At 35.8% G+C, this 17,506-nt stretch overlaps 2 non-coding genes and 1 pseudogene across 2 annotated transcripts; all 3 read right to left on the bottom strand.

The window, feature by feature from the left end:
• Positions 1–6,602: 6,602 nt before the first annotated feature.
• LOC138927670 (large subunit ribosomal RNA) lies at positions 6,603–14,093 on the bottom strand (annotated as a pseudogene).
• Positions 14,094–14,411: 318 nt separating this feature from the next.
• LOC138927668 (5.8S ribosomal RNA) lies at positions 14,412–14,590 on the bottom strand. The gene has a single exon (XR_011444114.1). It is a non-coding gene; the product is annotated as a 5.8S ribosomal RNA (ribosomal RNA).
• A 707-nt stretch (positions 14,591–15,297) lies between these two features.
• Positions 15,298–17,293, bottom strand: LOC138927669 (small subunit ribosomal RNA). The gene has a single exon (XR_011444115.1). It is a non-coding gene; the product is annotated as a small subunit ribosomal RNA (ribosomal RNA).
• Positions 17,294–17,506: the final 213 nt, after the last annotated feature.

Raw genomic sequence — 17,506 nt, forward strand, 5'->3', positions numbered from 1 at the left:
TATTTGGATATCCATACGATTGCATATCCATATGAAAATATTTTTAATATTTTTAATATATTTTTAATATTTCCATATTTAATATAATATAATTAAATTATTATATTATATATTATATGGTAGGCTATCCCCATCACCTACCATATATTTCATATACATATAAATATTTTCATATCCATATATATTTTTTTATATTCATATATTTTCATATATGTTATATGCATATGTATTCATAACCATATGCTCATATATTAATACTGGCGGTCTTCTGTTTAATATAATATTATTTTAATATTATATTGGCAGGCTGAACACCACCTACCCTATATACCTTTTTGAACACGGTTTCGTCAATCCGGTCATTTATTGTATGGGAAGTATGACTTTCCCACACATATTTGGATATCCATACGATTGCATATCCATATGAAAATATTTTTAATATTTTTAATATATTTTTAATATTTCCATATTTAATATAATATAATTAAATTATTATATTATATATTATATGGTAGGCTATCACCATCACCTACCATATATTTCATATACATATAAATATTTTCATATCCATATATATTTTTTTATATTCATATATTTTCATATATGTTATATGCATATGTATTCATAACCATATGCTTATATATTAATACTGGCGGTCTTCTGTTTAATATAATATTATTTTAATATTATATTGGTAGGCCGAACACCACCTACCCTATATACCTTTTTGAACACGGTTTCGTCAATCCGGTCATTTATTGTATGGGAAGTATGACTTTCCCACACATATTTGGATATCCATACGATTGCATATCCATATGAAAATATTTTTAATATTTTTAATATATTTTTAATATTTCCATATTTAATATAATATAATTAAATTATTATATTATATATTATATGGTAGGCTATCACCATCACCTACCATATATTTCATATACATATAAATATTTTCATATCCATATATATTTTTTTATATTCATATATTTTCATATATGTTATATGCATATGTATTCATAACCATATGCTCATATATTAATACTGGCGGTCTTCTGTTTAATATAATATTATTTTAATATTATATTGGTAGGCCGAACACCACCTACCCTATATACCTTTTTGAACACGGTTTCGTCAATCCGGTCATTTATTGTATGGGAAGTATGACTTTCCCACACATATTTGGATATCCATACGATTGCATATCCATATGAAAATATTTTTAATATTTTTAATATATTTTTAATATTTCCATATTTAATATAATATAATTAAATTATTATATTATATATTATATGGTAGGCTATCCTCATCACCTACCATATATTTCATATACATATAAATATTTTCATATCCATATATATTTTTTTATATTCATATATTTTCATATATGTTATATGCATATGTATTCATAACCATATGCTCATATATTAATACTGGCGGTCTTCTGTTTAATATAATATTATTTTAATATTATATTGGCAGGCTGAACACCACCTACCCTATATACCTTTTTGAACACGGTTTCGTCAATCCGGTCATTTATTGTATGGGAAGTATGACTTTCCCACACATATTTGGATATCCATACGATTGCATATCCATATGAAAATATTTTTAATATTTTTAATATATTTTTAATATTTCCATATTTAATATAATATAATTAAATTATTATATTATATATTATATGGTAGGCTACCCTCATAACCTACCATATATTTCATATACATATAAATATTTTCATATTCATATATATTTTTTTATATTCATATATTTTCATATATGTTATATTCATATGTATTCATAACCATATGCTTATATATTAATACTGGCGATCTTCTGTTTAATATAATATTATTTTAATATTATATTGGTAGGCTGAACACCACCTACCCTATATACCTTTTTGAACACGGTTTCGTCAATCCGGTCATTTATTGTATGGGAAGTATGACTTTCCCACACATATTTGGATATCCATACGATTGCATATCCATATGAAAATATTTTTAATATTTTTAATATATTTTTAATATTTCCATATTTAATATAATATAATTAAATTATTATATTATATATTATATGGTAGGCTAACATCATCACCTACCATATATTCCATATACATATAAATATTTTCATATCCATATATATTTTTTTTATATTCATATATTTTCATATATGTTATATGCATATGTATTCATAACCATATGCTTATATATTAATACTGGCGATCTTCTGTTTAATATAATATTATTTTAATATTATATTGGCAGGCTGAACACCACCTACCCTATATACCTTTTTGAACACGGTTTCGTCAATCCGGTCATTTATTGTATGGGAAGTATGACTTTCCCACACATATTTGGATATCCATACGATTGCATATCCATATGAAAATATTTTTAATATTTTTAATATATTTTTAATATTTCCATATTTAATATAATATAATTAAATTATTATATTATATATTATATGGTAGGCTATCACCATCACCTACCATATATTTCATATACATATACCTATTTTCATATCCATATATCTTTTTTTCTATTCATATATTTTCATATATGTTATATGCATATGTATTCATAACCATATGCTTATATATTAATACTGGCGGTCTTCTGTTTAATATAATATTATTTTAATATTATATTGGTAGGCCGAACACCACCTACCCTATATACCTTTTTGAACACGGTTTCGTCAATCCGGTCATTTATTGTATGGGAAGTATGACTTTCCCACACATATTTGGATATCCATACGATTGCATATCCATATGAAAATATTTTTAATATTTTTAATATATTTTTAATATTTCCATATTTAATATAATATAATTAAATTATTATATTATATATTATATGGTAGGCTATCACCATCACCTACCATATATTTCATATACATATAAATATTTTCATATCCATATATATTTTTTTATATTCATATATTTTCATATATGTTATATGCATATGTATTCATAACCATATGCTCATATATTAATACTGGCGGTCTTCTGTTTAATATAATATTATTTTAATATTATATTGGTAGGCCGAACACCACCTACCCTATATACCTTTTTGAACACGGTTTCGTCAATCCGGTCATTTATTGTATGGGAAGTATGACTTTCCCACACATATTTGGATATCCATACGATTGCATATCCATATGAAAATATTTTTAATATTTTTAATATATTTTTAATATTTCCATATTTAATATAATATAATTAAATTATTATATTATATATTATATTGTAGGGTAGTGCCATCACCTACCATATATTTCATATACATATAAATATTTTCATATCCATATATATTTTTTTATATTCATATATTTTCATATATGTTATATGCATATGTATTCATAACCATATGCTCATATATTAATACTGGCGGTCTTCTGTTTAATATAATATTATTTTAATATTATATTGGCAGGCTGAACACCACCTACCCTATATACCTTTTTGAACACGGTTTCGTCAATCCGGTCATTTATTGTATGGGAAGTATGACTTTCCCACACATATTTGGATATCCATACGATTGCATATCCATATGAAAATATTTTTAATATTTTTAATATATTTTTAATATTTCCATATTTAATATAATATAATTAAATTATTATATTATATATTATATGGTAGGCTAACATCATCACCTACCATATATTCCATATACATATAAATATTTTCATATTCATATATATTTTTTTTTATATATTCATATATTTTCATATATGTTATATGCATATGTATTCATAACCATATGCTTATATATTAATACTGGCGATCTTCTGTTTAATATAATATTATTTTAATATTATATTGGTAGGCCGAACACCACCTACCCTATATACCTTTTTGAACACGGTTTCGTCAATCCGGTCATTTATCGTATAGGAAGTACGACTTTCCCACACATATTTGGATATCCATACGATTGCATATCCATATGAAAATATTTTTAATATTTTTAATATTCGTGAGTTTTTAAATAGGGACAGAAGGAATCTCTTGAATTGAATCATGCGCGTCACTAATAAGATGACGAGGCATTTGGCTACCTATGCGAAAGTAATTCAACTCCCGCCGTCTTAAGGTTTAAGACTTATAACAATATATGTTTAATATTTTTAATATCCGTGAGGTTTTAAATAGGGACAGAAGGAATCTCTTGAATTGAATCATGCGCGTCACTAATAAGATGACGAGGCATTTGGCTACCTATGCGAAAGTAATTCAACTCCCGCCGTCTTAAGGTTTAAGACTTATAACAATATATGTTTAATATTTTTAATATCCGTGAGGTTTTAAATAGGGACAGAAGGAATCTCTTGAATTGAATCATGCGCGTCACTAATAAGATGACGAGGCATTTGGCTACCTATGCGAAAGTAATTCAACTCCCGCCGTCTTAAGGTTTAAGACTTATAACAATATATGTTTAATATTTTTAATATCCGTGAGGTTTTAAATAGGGACAGAAGGAATCTCTTGAATTGAATCATGCGCGTCACTAATAAGATGACGAGGCATTTGGCTACCTATGCGAAAGTAATTCAACTCCCGCCGTCTTAAGGTTTAAGACTTATAACAATATATGTTTAATATTTTTAATATCCGTGAGGTTTTAAATAGGGACAGAAGGAATCTCTTGAATTGAATCATGCGCGTCACTAATAAGATGACAAGGCATTTGGCTACCTATGCGAAAGTAATTCAACTCCCGCCGTCTTAAGGTTTAAGACTTATAACAATATATGTTTAATATTTTTAATATCCGTGAGGTTTTAAATAGGGACAGAAGGAATCTCTTGAATTGAATCATGCGCGTCACTAATAAGATGACGAGGCATTTGGCTACCTATGCGAAAGTAATTCAACTCCCGCCGTCTTAAGGTTTAAGACTTATAACAATATATGTTTAATATTTTTAATATCCGTGAGGTTTTAAATAGGGACAGAAGGAATCTCTTGAATTGAATCATGCGCGTCACTAATAAGATGACGAGGCATTTGGCTACCTATGCGAAAGTAATTCAACTCCCGCCGTCTTAAGGTTTAAGACTTATAACAATATATGTTTAATATTTTTAATATCCGTGAGGTTTTAAATAGGGACAGAAGGAATCTCTTGAATTGAATCATGCGCGTCACTAATAAGATGACAAGGCATTTGGCTACCTATGCGAAAGTAATTCAACTCCCGCCGTCTTAAAGTTTAAGACTTATAACAATATAAATGAAAAATATTATTTTCATTTTTCACGTCACTAATAAGATGACGAGGCATTTGGCTACCTAAACGAAAGTAATTCATCTTCCGCCGTTATAAGGTTTAAGACTTATAACAATATAAATGAAAAATATTATTTTCATTTTTCACGTCACTAATAAGATGACGAGGCATTTGGCTACCTATGCGAAAGTAATTCAACTCCCGCCGTCTTAAAGTTTAAGACTTATAACAATATAAATGAAAAATATTATTTTCATTTTTCACGTCACTATTAAGATGACGAGGCATTTGGCTACCTAAACGAAAGTAATTCATCTTCCGCCGTTATAAGGTTTAAGACTTATAACAATATAAATGAAAAATATTATTTTCATTTTTCACGTCACTAATAAGATGACGAGGCATTTGGCTACCTATGCGAAAGTAATTCAACTCCCGCCGTCTTAAAGTTTAAGACTTATAACAATATAAATGAAAAATATTATTTTCATTTTTCACGTCACTAATAAGATGACGAGGCATTTGGCTACCTATGCGAAAGTAATTCAACTCCCGCCGTCTTAAGGTTTAAGACTTATAACAATATATGTTTAATATTTTTAATATCCGTGAGGTTTTAAATAGGGACAGAAGGAATCTCTTGAATTGAATCATGCGCGTCACTAATAAGATGACGAGGCATTTGGCTACCTATGCGAAAGTAATTCAACTCCCGCCGTCTTAAGGTTTAAGACTTATAACAATATATGTTTAATATTTTTAATATCCGTGAGGTTTTAAATAGGGACAGAAGGAATCTCTTGAATTGAATCATGCGCGTCACTAATAAGATGACGAGGCATTTGGCTACCTATGCGAAAGTAATTCAACTCCCGCCGTCTTAAAGTTTAAGACTTATAACAATATAAATGAAAAATATTATTTTCATTTTTCACGTCACTAATAAGATGACGAGGCATTTGGCTACCTAAAAGAAAGTAATTCATCTTCCGCCGTTATAAGGTTTAAGACTTATAACAATATAAATGAAAAATATTATTTTCATTTTTCACGTCACTAATAAGATGACGAGGCATTTGGCTACCTAAACGAAAGTAATTCAACTCCCGCCGTCTTAAGGTTTAAGACTTATAACAATATAAATGAAAAATATTATTTTCATTTTTCACGTCACTAATAAGATGACGAAACAGTTAGTAGGCCACAATTAGTAGGGAAACGTGGACAACCCGTGATAAATCCTTATATGCTTTCTTAGATATAGCATATAAAGATTTTTTATACTAAATATACATATTTACACATGCATATTTACATTTTTTTTATATTTCGAATCATCAAGCAAAGGATAAGCTTCAGTGGATCGCAGTATGGCAGCTGCTCAACCACTTACAACACCTTGCCCGTTACAAAAGTCGTTTACAATTGATTCTAGGCTTTGTCATTGTATTAAATAATGTTTTCATATGTAACTAGCATGGCATCAGGTGATCAAAGATCCTCCCAATTTACTATGTTACAAATTACATTGGCATCACATCCATTGTCGTTTAAAATATAAATAATAAACTTTAAATGGTTTAGAAGCCATACAATGCAAATTGCCCCTTATTTATCATTGCAGTCCAGCACGGATACGACCTTAGAGGCGTTCAGGCATAATCCAACGGACGTAGCGTCATACCACTGTTCGCTCGAACAAGTATTGTGCCATTGGTCCGTACCTGCGGTTCCTCTCGTACTACGCAGGAATGCTGTCGCAACAACGTTTTGTCATTAGTAGGGTAAAACTAACCTGTCTCACGACGGTCTAAACCCAGCTCACGTTCCCTTGCATGGGTGAACAATCCAACGCTTGGTGAATTTTGCTTCACAATGATAGGAAGAGCCGACATCGAAGGATCAAAAAGCGACGTCGCTATGAACGCTTGGCCGCCACAAGCCAGTTATCCCTATGGTAACTTTTCTGACACCTCTTGTTAAAAACTCTTTAAACCAAAAGGATCGATAGGCCGAGCTTTTGCTGTCCCTGTGTGTACTGAACACCGAGATCAAGTCAGCATTTGCCCTTTTGCTCTATGTGTGGTTTCTGTCCGCACTGAGCTGGCCTTGGGACACCTCCGTTATTATTTGAGAGATGTACCGCCCCAGTCAAACTCCCTACCTGGCAATGTCCTTGAATTGGATCATACCTGAGTAATTGGAGTTATACCAAATTTTCAAATCGATAATACATGAATGCATCTCTCATTAAAGAATTTGTTTGCGATTATATAACAAACTCGTGATACTTTGATCAAGAAGCTTGCATCAAAACCCAATACCATAAGATATAATAAATATATCCGTATAATGGCTAGGAAATGATACACGTTCCATTTAATCAAGTAAGTAAGGAAACAATAAGAGTAGTGGTATTTCATTGTCGATACCAAACCGAAGTCTAATATCTCCCACTTATTCTACACCTCTTATGTCTCCTTACACTGCCAGATTAGAGTCAAGCTCAAAAGGGTCTTCTTTCCCCGCTAATTATTCCAAGCCCGTTCCCTTGGCTGTGGTTTCGCTAGATAGTAGATAGGGACAGAAGGAATCTCGTTAATCCATTCATGCGCGTCACTAATTAGATGACGAGGCATTTGGCTATTTTTTTTTTTTTTTTTTTTTTGTTCGCTAAGGATCGTAAAAATCTTCAAAAGATACACACTCAGGTTATGATGTTATTTAGCCAATAAGAGTGTGCATGCACGATTCATCTTGTGGGTTCATACGACCCAGAAGACGCCTACGTACTAAAAACCGCCTCGTTTTTAAGCGAATTTTATGCCGTTTTTAGATGTTATGCTACGGCAGCAAGCTTTTAATATGAACGTGATGCATGACTAAGTCCAATCACGCGTGTATCCCGACAGATACATGAATTGTCGCCAACTCCAGAGACCACCACTGATTACCCGGACACTAATGATATGACTATCACTAGTGCTGAGGAGGTCTGAAGCAATCAGCCGTTTTACCGACTGACCGCTCCATATTCCTCTCCAGTTCACAGTGGCGGAATGGAACTCAACAACATGTTGCGAGCCGAAAAGTCTCCGCAAATTTGTCCGTATGTCCGGTGTCTCGTACTTCTCGACTTTGCGCTGATGCGCTTGGTCGAGAGAATGTCCGTCAGTCACTACCTGCGCGTCAATCACATAAATGTGATTTTGTCGGATAGCTACCAGGTCGGGTTTATTCAATCCGGTCTCGCCCTGCAGACTTGGTTCAACATGAACGACGCAGCCTTTCCTCTCAAGTCCCCGCTTGATTAGATTTACTACGCCGTCGTGCCGAGCTATCCTCCTCCCATGAGTACGATAGCATTGCTGCAAGATGTGGTTTGTTGTTTCGGGAGCATCACATCCTGCACGGCACCGTCTTCCCAATTCGTGCCTTCCCCTCGTGGTACGAGACCTTGAGGGTAGGGCATTTATCCGCAGTTTGATTCCTTCTGTATATTCCCTTCCTGTTAGCAAACGCGTGGGTTGGACAACCCATCCGTGTTGCGGAGCAAAACGCTCTGCTTCACGGAGCCCGCCACCATCAACAGACATGTGCAACCTATTTGCCAAGTACGAATCTACCTGTAGACGGGTTAACAACTCTTGACTTCCAGCCTGAAGCCTATCCCGGGCCCTCCGCATTTCGTCTTCCACGAAAGAGCTGGCTACCTCGGATTGCTCGAGGTGAGGCCATTTTATACTGCTCAATCGCTTCAAACGAAGCATCGGTGCTATCCATCTCAACGATGGTAACCCGAGACCCCCACTTCTGTGGGGGGCATGGAAAAAAGAAGTTGGTACGTCTACCGGAAGCCTCAACCACTTCCGTGCGGTATATCGAACCAATGTGTCAAATTTCTTCAGAACGCCTATCGTCACACTCCCAAGGGTCAGCTTGTGATAGAGTTGTGGGATAAGGACAGTCCGAAGGGCAAATAACTTCTGCTGTGGCTTCAGGGGGGCCCGAGTCAATCTCAACAGCTTCGGTTGCAACTCCTCAGCTGGATTGTACCGGACCCGCCCATCCGCAGTGAATTTAATCCCTAAATACTTCCACTCGTCAGTGCGCTTCAGTGAAGGAACCTCGCGCTCACCAATCAAAAAGCTCCGCCGTTCCACGACAGTACACTTTTGCTTGGCTTGCCCCTTTATGCTGACAGTGAAACACTTGTCAGTGTTAAGGGTGAGGCCCACAGAGGAGAGAAAGCCAACTGTGGTGTCCAACAATTTCTGAAGGCCCATCGGAGTTTCCGCAAAAAGGACTATATCATCTGCGAACGCAGCCGCATTTGTCATAGCGTTTCCGACTTTGGCACCAATCTCACTGGGTAAGGACCTAAGTAACCGGTCAATGACCAGATTAAATAGTATGGGAGACAAAGGGTCACCCTGCTTGACGCCTCTTGCAGGAATGAACTCCCTTGAAACCCACCCGTTCCCAGTTAGCATTGTGCCGCCGCCCTCGTACGAATTCCGTATGTAGTTGATTAGTCCTTGTGGGGCACCATACGAAGCCAATGTGTTGTAGACCGCTTTGTGAGCTACCGCATCAAAGGCTTTACTAACATCGAGGGTCCCGATGTAGCACGATTTAAATCGCTTATGATGTTCCCTTAGAACTAAATCAACAATCGTCGTATTGTCAGCACACCCATCGGTCGGTAGGAACCCTCGCTGACGCGAATCCCAGTTGACTGCACTAATCAACCGGGCTGCCAAAATGGCATTTAGTTGCCTAACCAAAACCGAGGGGACTGAAATAGGACGATAGTCTTGCGGACGACTTGCCGTCGCCATCTTCGGGATGAAGATGGTTCTGGCCAGACGGATGGAGTACGGAAGTCTCCCACACCAGAGAATTAAGTTCATTATGCGTAGCATAATGCCATCGGGGATACTCCTGGCAGTTCTTGGAGTAATCCCGTCCGGGCCTGGAGAACCTGATAATTTGACCTTATGGGCCCTAAGATCGCGCTGGTTCACAGCGGACCATACTCTCTCCAACGAATGTTCCATGTGGAACGAGGCGTGTTCGATGGAGCTTGAGCTAGGCGTGGTCATTATCTGTTTCCAATATGGCTCCATAATTTCCTGGGGTGGCTGCACCGACTCGTCAGCGCCCTCCAGCAGGGACTTTATGCATCTTCCCGGATGTTTATCCCAGTTACGCTGAACCCTAGCGTACTGCTGCCTTCTACGCTGTCTCATATTTCGAGGCTCCGTTCGGGGCCTCGTCAGAATGTGCGGTTCATTCCGTGGCGGAAAAATTTCCATGAGATAGCAAGATAAACTTTGGAGAGTGGTTTCCTGTCCCGAGACCTGCGCATTATCTACGATAGTTTGCAGGACCTCGGCTCTCCACCGGGAATCGCATACTACTGGGGCATAGCCCTGTAGTACCCTGAGGATTTCGCTGTTCGTCTGTTCGTGTGGTCTGATTGGTCCCGAAGATGATGTTGATACTCGTCGGTTTTGCTCGCTATTACTAGGGCGGCGCTGTGAGGTATTCGACTCTAATGCTTCTGGGGTGGGAACAGATTGCCCTCTTATCTGTTCCAGTTTTGCCTTATATTCACCCCTCTTCCGATATGAAGAAATTGCATCGGAACTGCGGTGTGTAAAAATTTCCGCTAGCTTTTTATTTAGATGTCGAATACCACTTGCTGCAAGCTCGACCTCCTTTCTCGCCATCATCAACGTTTCTTCCTCTGACCACCTCGCTTTTTTATCAACACGAAGACGTTGTGTATCAAGTTCGTCTTTGTGTCGATGTGACATGTGGACGCCCAAACCCCTCTTGGAGTTGAACGACATTCCACATATCGTGCAGGGCACCCGACCTGAAAGGTTAACCGCTGCACCTCGTTCATACTGGTTGCTAGCATCCAGACTAGTAGCCGTGGACTCTCCTCTTCCTATTATATCATCAATTATCCGAGGCTCGTTGTTAGTTTCTGCACCAATATGTTTTTAAGGGGTCCAAGGGGCTGGTAACCCCAGGGACCCCTCCGCCGCTCAAATCAGCTACCAGCAAAAGCTAGTACCCAGAGAATACCACGAGGAGGTTTTGAGTCGACTTGACTTGATCGTATGATTTACGAGTTACGGAATTGCACCCACTCTACGCGATCAAATCCAATTCTCCTTAAGAGAGTCATAGTTACTCCCGCCGTTGACCCGCGCTTACTTGAATTTCTTCACTTTGACATTCAGAGCACTGGGCAGAAATCACATTGTGTCAACACCCGCTAGGGCCATCACAATGCTTTGTTTTAATTAGACAGTCGGATTCCCCAAGTCCGTGCCAGTTCTGAATTGATTGTTAATTGATAATCGTTATAATTAATAAGAACTAATTGGTTTGACCCAACTAGTATTCTTAAAAATTTTAGCAAGAAAGTTCCACAATTGGATACGTAACTAAACTATCCGGGGAACAAGTTACAACCATAAATGATTATAACTCTATTTACCCAGAACGAGCACATAAACCATATTATTGTTTCCCAATCAAGCCCGACTATCTCAATCTTCAGAGCCAATCCTTATCCCGAAGTTACGGATCTAATTTGCCGACTTCCCTTACCTACATTATTCTATCGACTAGAGACTCTTCACCTTGGAGACCAGCTGCGGATATTGGTACGGCCTGTTGAGAAGTTTGCGTATCCCCACCATAAATTTTCAAGGTCCGAGGAGAAAATATCGACACAACAGTATATGTCATGCTCTTCTAGCCCATCTACCATATCTCTCTGCGAAAGACTTCCATGGTAGTACGACTATAAAACAGAAAAGAAAACTCTTCCGATATCTCTCGACGGCTTCTTTATGGTCGTTCCTGTTGCCAGGATGAGCACGAGGCCCATATTTAATAACAAACGGATACTCAACAGGTTACGGAATTGGAACCGTATTCCCTTTCGTTCAAAATTATTCAAGTATATAATTTTCACAATAATTGTAATATTTATTTTTACTTGAAAATTTTCGGCTTTCGCCTTGAACTTAGGACCGACTAACTCGTGATCAACCACTGTTCACACGAAACCCTTCTCCACTTCAGTCCTCCAAGGTCTCATTCGATTATTTGCTACTACCACCAAGATCTGTACCAATAGCAGCTCCATGCAGGCTTACGCCAAACACTTCTACGCATACCATTGTACCTTCCTACTCACTAAAGTTTCAAAATTTATATTACAAGTAATATAAATCATCTACTTTAGCGGTAATGTATAGGTATACAACTTAAGCGCCATCCATTTTAAGGGCTAGTTGCTTCGGCAGGTGAGTTGTTACACACTCCTTAGCGGATTTCGACTTCCATGATCACCGTCCTGCTGTTTTAAGCAACCAACGCCTTTCATGGTTTCTGCATGAGTTGTTAATTTGGGCACCGTAACATTACGTTTGGTTCATCCCACAGCGCCAGTTCTGCTTACCAAAAGTGGCCCACTGGGCACATTATATCATAACCTTAAACTTCATATCAAGAAAGTTAAGGTTCTTACCCATTTAAAGTTTGAGAATAGGTTAAGATCGTTTCGACCCTAAGGCCTCTAATCATTCGCTTTACCAGATAAGATTATTTTATATAACATTAAAATGCACCAGCTATCCTGAGGGAAACTTCGGAAGGAACCAGCTACTAGATGGTTCGATTGGTCTTTCGCCCCTATACTCAATTCTGACAATCGATTTGCACGTCAGAACTGTTTCGGTCTTCCATCAGGGTTTCCCCTGACTTCAACCTGATCAAGTATAGTTCACCATCTTTCGGGTCACAGCATATCTGCTCAAGGTACGTTCCAGTTAGAGGCATAAATAATATAAATATTATTATACATAACTATATAGAACGCCCCGGGATTGTGTTAATTAACTATAAAATAGTTAAAAAACTAATCCCATTAATAGTCAAGTTAATTACGCTATTAGGTTTATATCCCAATAACTTGCACATATGTTAGACTCCTTGGTCCGTGTTTCAAGACGGGTCCCGAAGGTATCCTGAATCTTTCGCATTGTTAATCATACAAGTGCATATAATAAACACAAAAATCAATGATAATTATGCCATTATATAATTCCGAAAAATTAACGCACTGTATTCTTATTAATCTATCAACACTTTATCAAATTAATGACATTTATCCTATGTTAAAATGCAAGCATAATAATTTGAATAAACTATAAGTCATATTTTATGATAAATTATATATGTTAATAGATTACAATGTCCTTATATGGAAAAAATGCACACTATTTCTATAATATTATTTAAATATTATAACTTTAATGATGAATTTTCCATAATGGATATTCAGGTTCATCGGGCTTAACCTCTAAGCAGTTTCACGTACTATTTAACTCTCTATTCAGAGTTCTTTTCAACTTCTCCTCACGGTACTTGTTTACTATCGGTCTCATGGTTATATTTAGTTTTAGATGGAGTTTACCACCCACTTAGTGCTGCACTATCAAGCAACACGACTCTTTGGAAACATCATCTAGTAATCATTAACGTTATACGGGCCTGGCACCCTCTATGGGTAAATGGCCTCATTTAAGAAGGACTTAAATCGTTAATTTCTCATACTAGAATATTGACGCTCCATACACTGCATCTCACATTTGCCATATAGACAAAGTGACTTAGTGCTGAACTGATTTCTTTTCGCTCGCCGCTACTAAGAAAATCCTTGTTAGTTTCTTTTCCTCCCCTAATTAATATGCTTAAATTCAGGGGGTAGTCCCATATGAGTTGAGGTTGTATAAAGCAATGTATATATATATAAACAATATATCTCTATGAAGAACAATATATTTGATATATTTTCAATTTTCGCATCTTTAAATAAGAGACAATTCTAGTTAAAAAAAATTTAATTTTTTTTATGCTAGACATTTCTCAGTATTATTTGAATTGAAAAAAGAAAGAATTGTATATCTTCATTTTTTCTTTTATAAATATTTGAGATAATTGCTTTTATATTTAATATTATGAATATATAAATATATCCAATAATATACCATATGCATATCATTATAAAAATATATAATAATAAGCAACTTTATTAGCATAGTCTTACAACCCTCAACCATATGTAGTCCAAGCAGCACTATAAAATTAATTAAAGTACATAACAGCATGGACTGCGATATGCGTTCAAAATGTCGATGTTCATGTGTCCTGCAGTTCACACGATGACGCACAGTTTGCTGCGTTCTTCATCGACCCATGAGCCGAGTGATCCACCGCTTAGAGTTTTATAAATATATATAAATATACAATTCGTCAATTATGTTTTTATTGAAAGAAATTAAAAATACACCATTTAACTGGCATATATCAATTCCTTCAATAAAGTTATTTTTATACCTAAAATAATTGTTGCGAAATGTCTTAGTTTTATATAATCAATATAAATATAATTTATATTGTTTTAATATTATATAAAGCATTAACCTGTATATCAGGTACAACAATGTATATTTTAGGTGTTGCATTTATCAATGTATGCGCATAATTTAATATGAACAATACATCACGCAACGCATGTATATTAATTAAATATACACGCAATTTATATTCAATACATTCGTCTATATTTAAACATATAAAATATGTTTAATTTTTTTATATACCTAAAATAATTGTTGCGAAATGTCTTAGTTTTATATAATCAATATAAATATAATTTATATTGTTTTAATATTATATAAAGCATTAACCTGTATATCAGGTACAACAATGTATATTTTAGGTGTTGCATTTATCAATGTATGCGCATAATTTAATATGAACAATACATCACGCAACGCATGTATATTAATTAAATATACACGCAATTTATATTGAAGACAACAAATGGTCTATATATTCAATATAATATATATGTCTTTTATTTTTGGGTAATTTTTATTTATATATTTATATATAATAAATATTTTAATAACGGATAAGATTCATTCAATAATGATCCTTCCGCAGGTTCACCTACGGAAACCTTGTTACGACTTTTACTTCCTCTAAATAATCAAGTTCGGTCAACTTCTGCGAAACAACCGTAACACACAAGGCGTCACAGTGATCACGTCCGGAGACCTCACTAAATAATTCAATCGGTAGTAGCGACGGGCGGTGTGCACAAAGGGCAGGGACGTAATCAATGCGAGTTAATGACTCACACTTACTAGGAATTCCAAGTTCATGTGAACAGTTTCAGTTCACAATCCCAAGCATGAAAGTGGTTCAGCGGTTTACCCGGACCTCTCGGTCTAGGAAATACACGTTGATACTTTCATTGTAGCGCGCGTGCAGCCCAGGACATCTAAGGGCATCACAGACCTGTTATTGCTCAATCTCATTATTGCTAGACGCAATTTGTCCATTTAAGAAGCTAGTATCCTTATAATGGGACAAACCAACAGGTACGGCTCCACTTATATAAACACATTCAAACACAATAAACATTTTACTGCTACCATGAATGAAGGCTATATAAGCTTCAACACCATAATCCTGAAGATATCTATTTAATATATTTGAGTCTCGTTCGTTATCGGAATTAACCAGACAAATCACTCCACGAACTAAGAACGGCCATGCACCCACACCCATAGATTCGAGCAAGAGCTATCAATCTGTCTTACACACTTATGTTCGGACCTGGTAAGTTTTCCCGTGTTGAGTCAAATTAAGCCGCAGGCTCCACTCCTGGTGGTGCCCTTCCGTCAATTCCTTTAAGTTTCAGCTTTGCAACCATACTTCCCCCGGAGCCCAAAAGCTTTGGTTTCCCGGGAAGCGACTGAGAGAGCCATAAAAGTAGCTACACCCAATTGCTAGCTGGCATCGTTTATGGTTAGAACTAGGGCGGTATCTGATCGCCTTCGAACCTCTAACTTTCGTTCTTGATTAATGAAAACATCTTTGGCAAATGCTTTCGCTTAAGTTAGTCTTACGACGGTCCAAGAATTTCACCTCTCGCGTCGTAATACTAATGCCCCCAAACTGCTTCTATTAATCATTACCTCTTGATCTGAAAACCCAATGAAGGCAGAACAGAGGTCTTATTTCCTTATCCCATGCACAGAATATTCAGGCATTTGAAGCCTGCTTTAAGCACTCTAATTTGTTCAAAGTAATTGTACCGGCCCACAATAACACTCGTTTAAGAGCACTAATGCAGGTTTTTAAATAGGAGGAACATATGAAAAAATACAAGTATTTAAACATATATAAGAACTCCACCGGTAATACGCTTACATACATAAAGGTATAGTACTAACTACAATTGTATGTTGTACTACCCGTATGAAGCACAAGTTCAACTACGAACGTTTTAACCGCAACAACTTTAATATACGCTATTGGAGCTGGAATTACCGCGGCTGCTGGCACCAGACTTGCCCTCCAATTGGTCCTTGTTAAAGGATTTAAAGTGTACTCATTCCAATTACAGGGCCTCGGATATGAGTCCTGTATTGTTATTTTTCGTCACTACCTCCCCGAGCTGGGAGTGGGTAATTTACGCGCCTGCTGCCTTCCTTAGATGTGGTAGCCGTTTCTCAGGCTCCCTCTCCGGAATCGAACCCTGATTCCCCGTTACCCGTTGCAACCATGGTAGTCCTAGATACTACCATCAAAAGTTGATAGGGCAGACATTTGAAAGATCTGTCGTCGGTACAAGACCATACGATCTGCATGTTATCTAGAGTTCAACCAATATAACGATCTTGCGATCGCTTGGTTTTAGCCTAATAAAAGCACATGTCCCATAAGGTTCATGTTTTAATTGCATGTATTAGCTCTAGAATTACCACAGTTATCCAAGTAACTGTTAACGATCTAAGGAACCATAACTGATATAATGAGCCTTTTGCGGTTTCACTTTTAATGCGTGTGTACTTAGACATGCATGGCTTAATCTTTGAGACAAGCATATAACTACTGGCAGGATCAACCAGAATAATGTTTATATCTTTGATATATTTCATTTTCATATTGATATATAGAAAATAAATATTGCAAATATTTGTATAAATTAAAATATTAACGAATTTGGCCAATTATTATATGGCATTCAATGTTCGTTTATTTATTGAAATATATATATATATATATATTTATAATATATCCCTCGGGTGCCCAACGCATACACCTCAGGGTATATTTTTTTCATG

The sequence above is a fragment of the Drosophila bipectinata genome, unplaced genomic scaffold, assembly GCF_030179905.1.
Source record: "Drosophila bipectinata strain 14024-0381.07 unplaced genomic scaffold, DbipHiC1v2 scaffold_50, whole genome shotgun sequence".
NCBI classification, from domain to species: Eukaryota; Metazoa; Arthropoda; class Insecta; order Diptera; family Drosophilidae; genus Drosophila; species Drosophila bipectinata.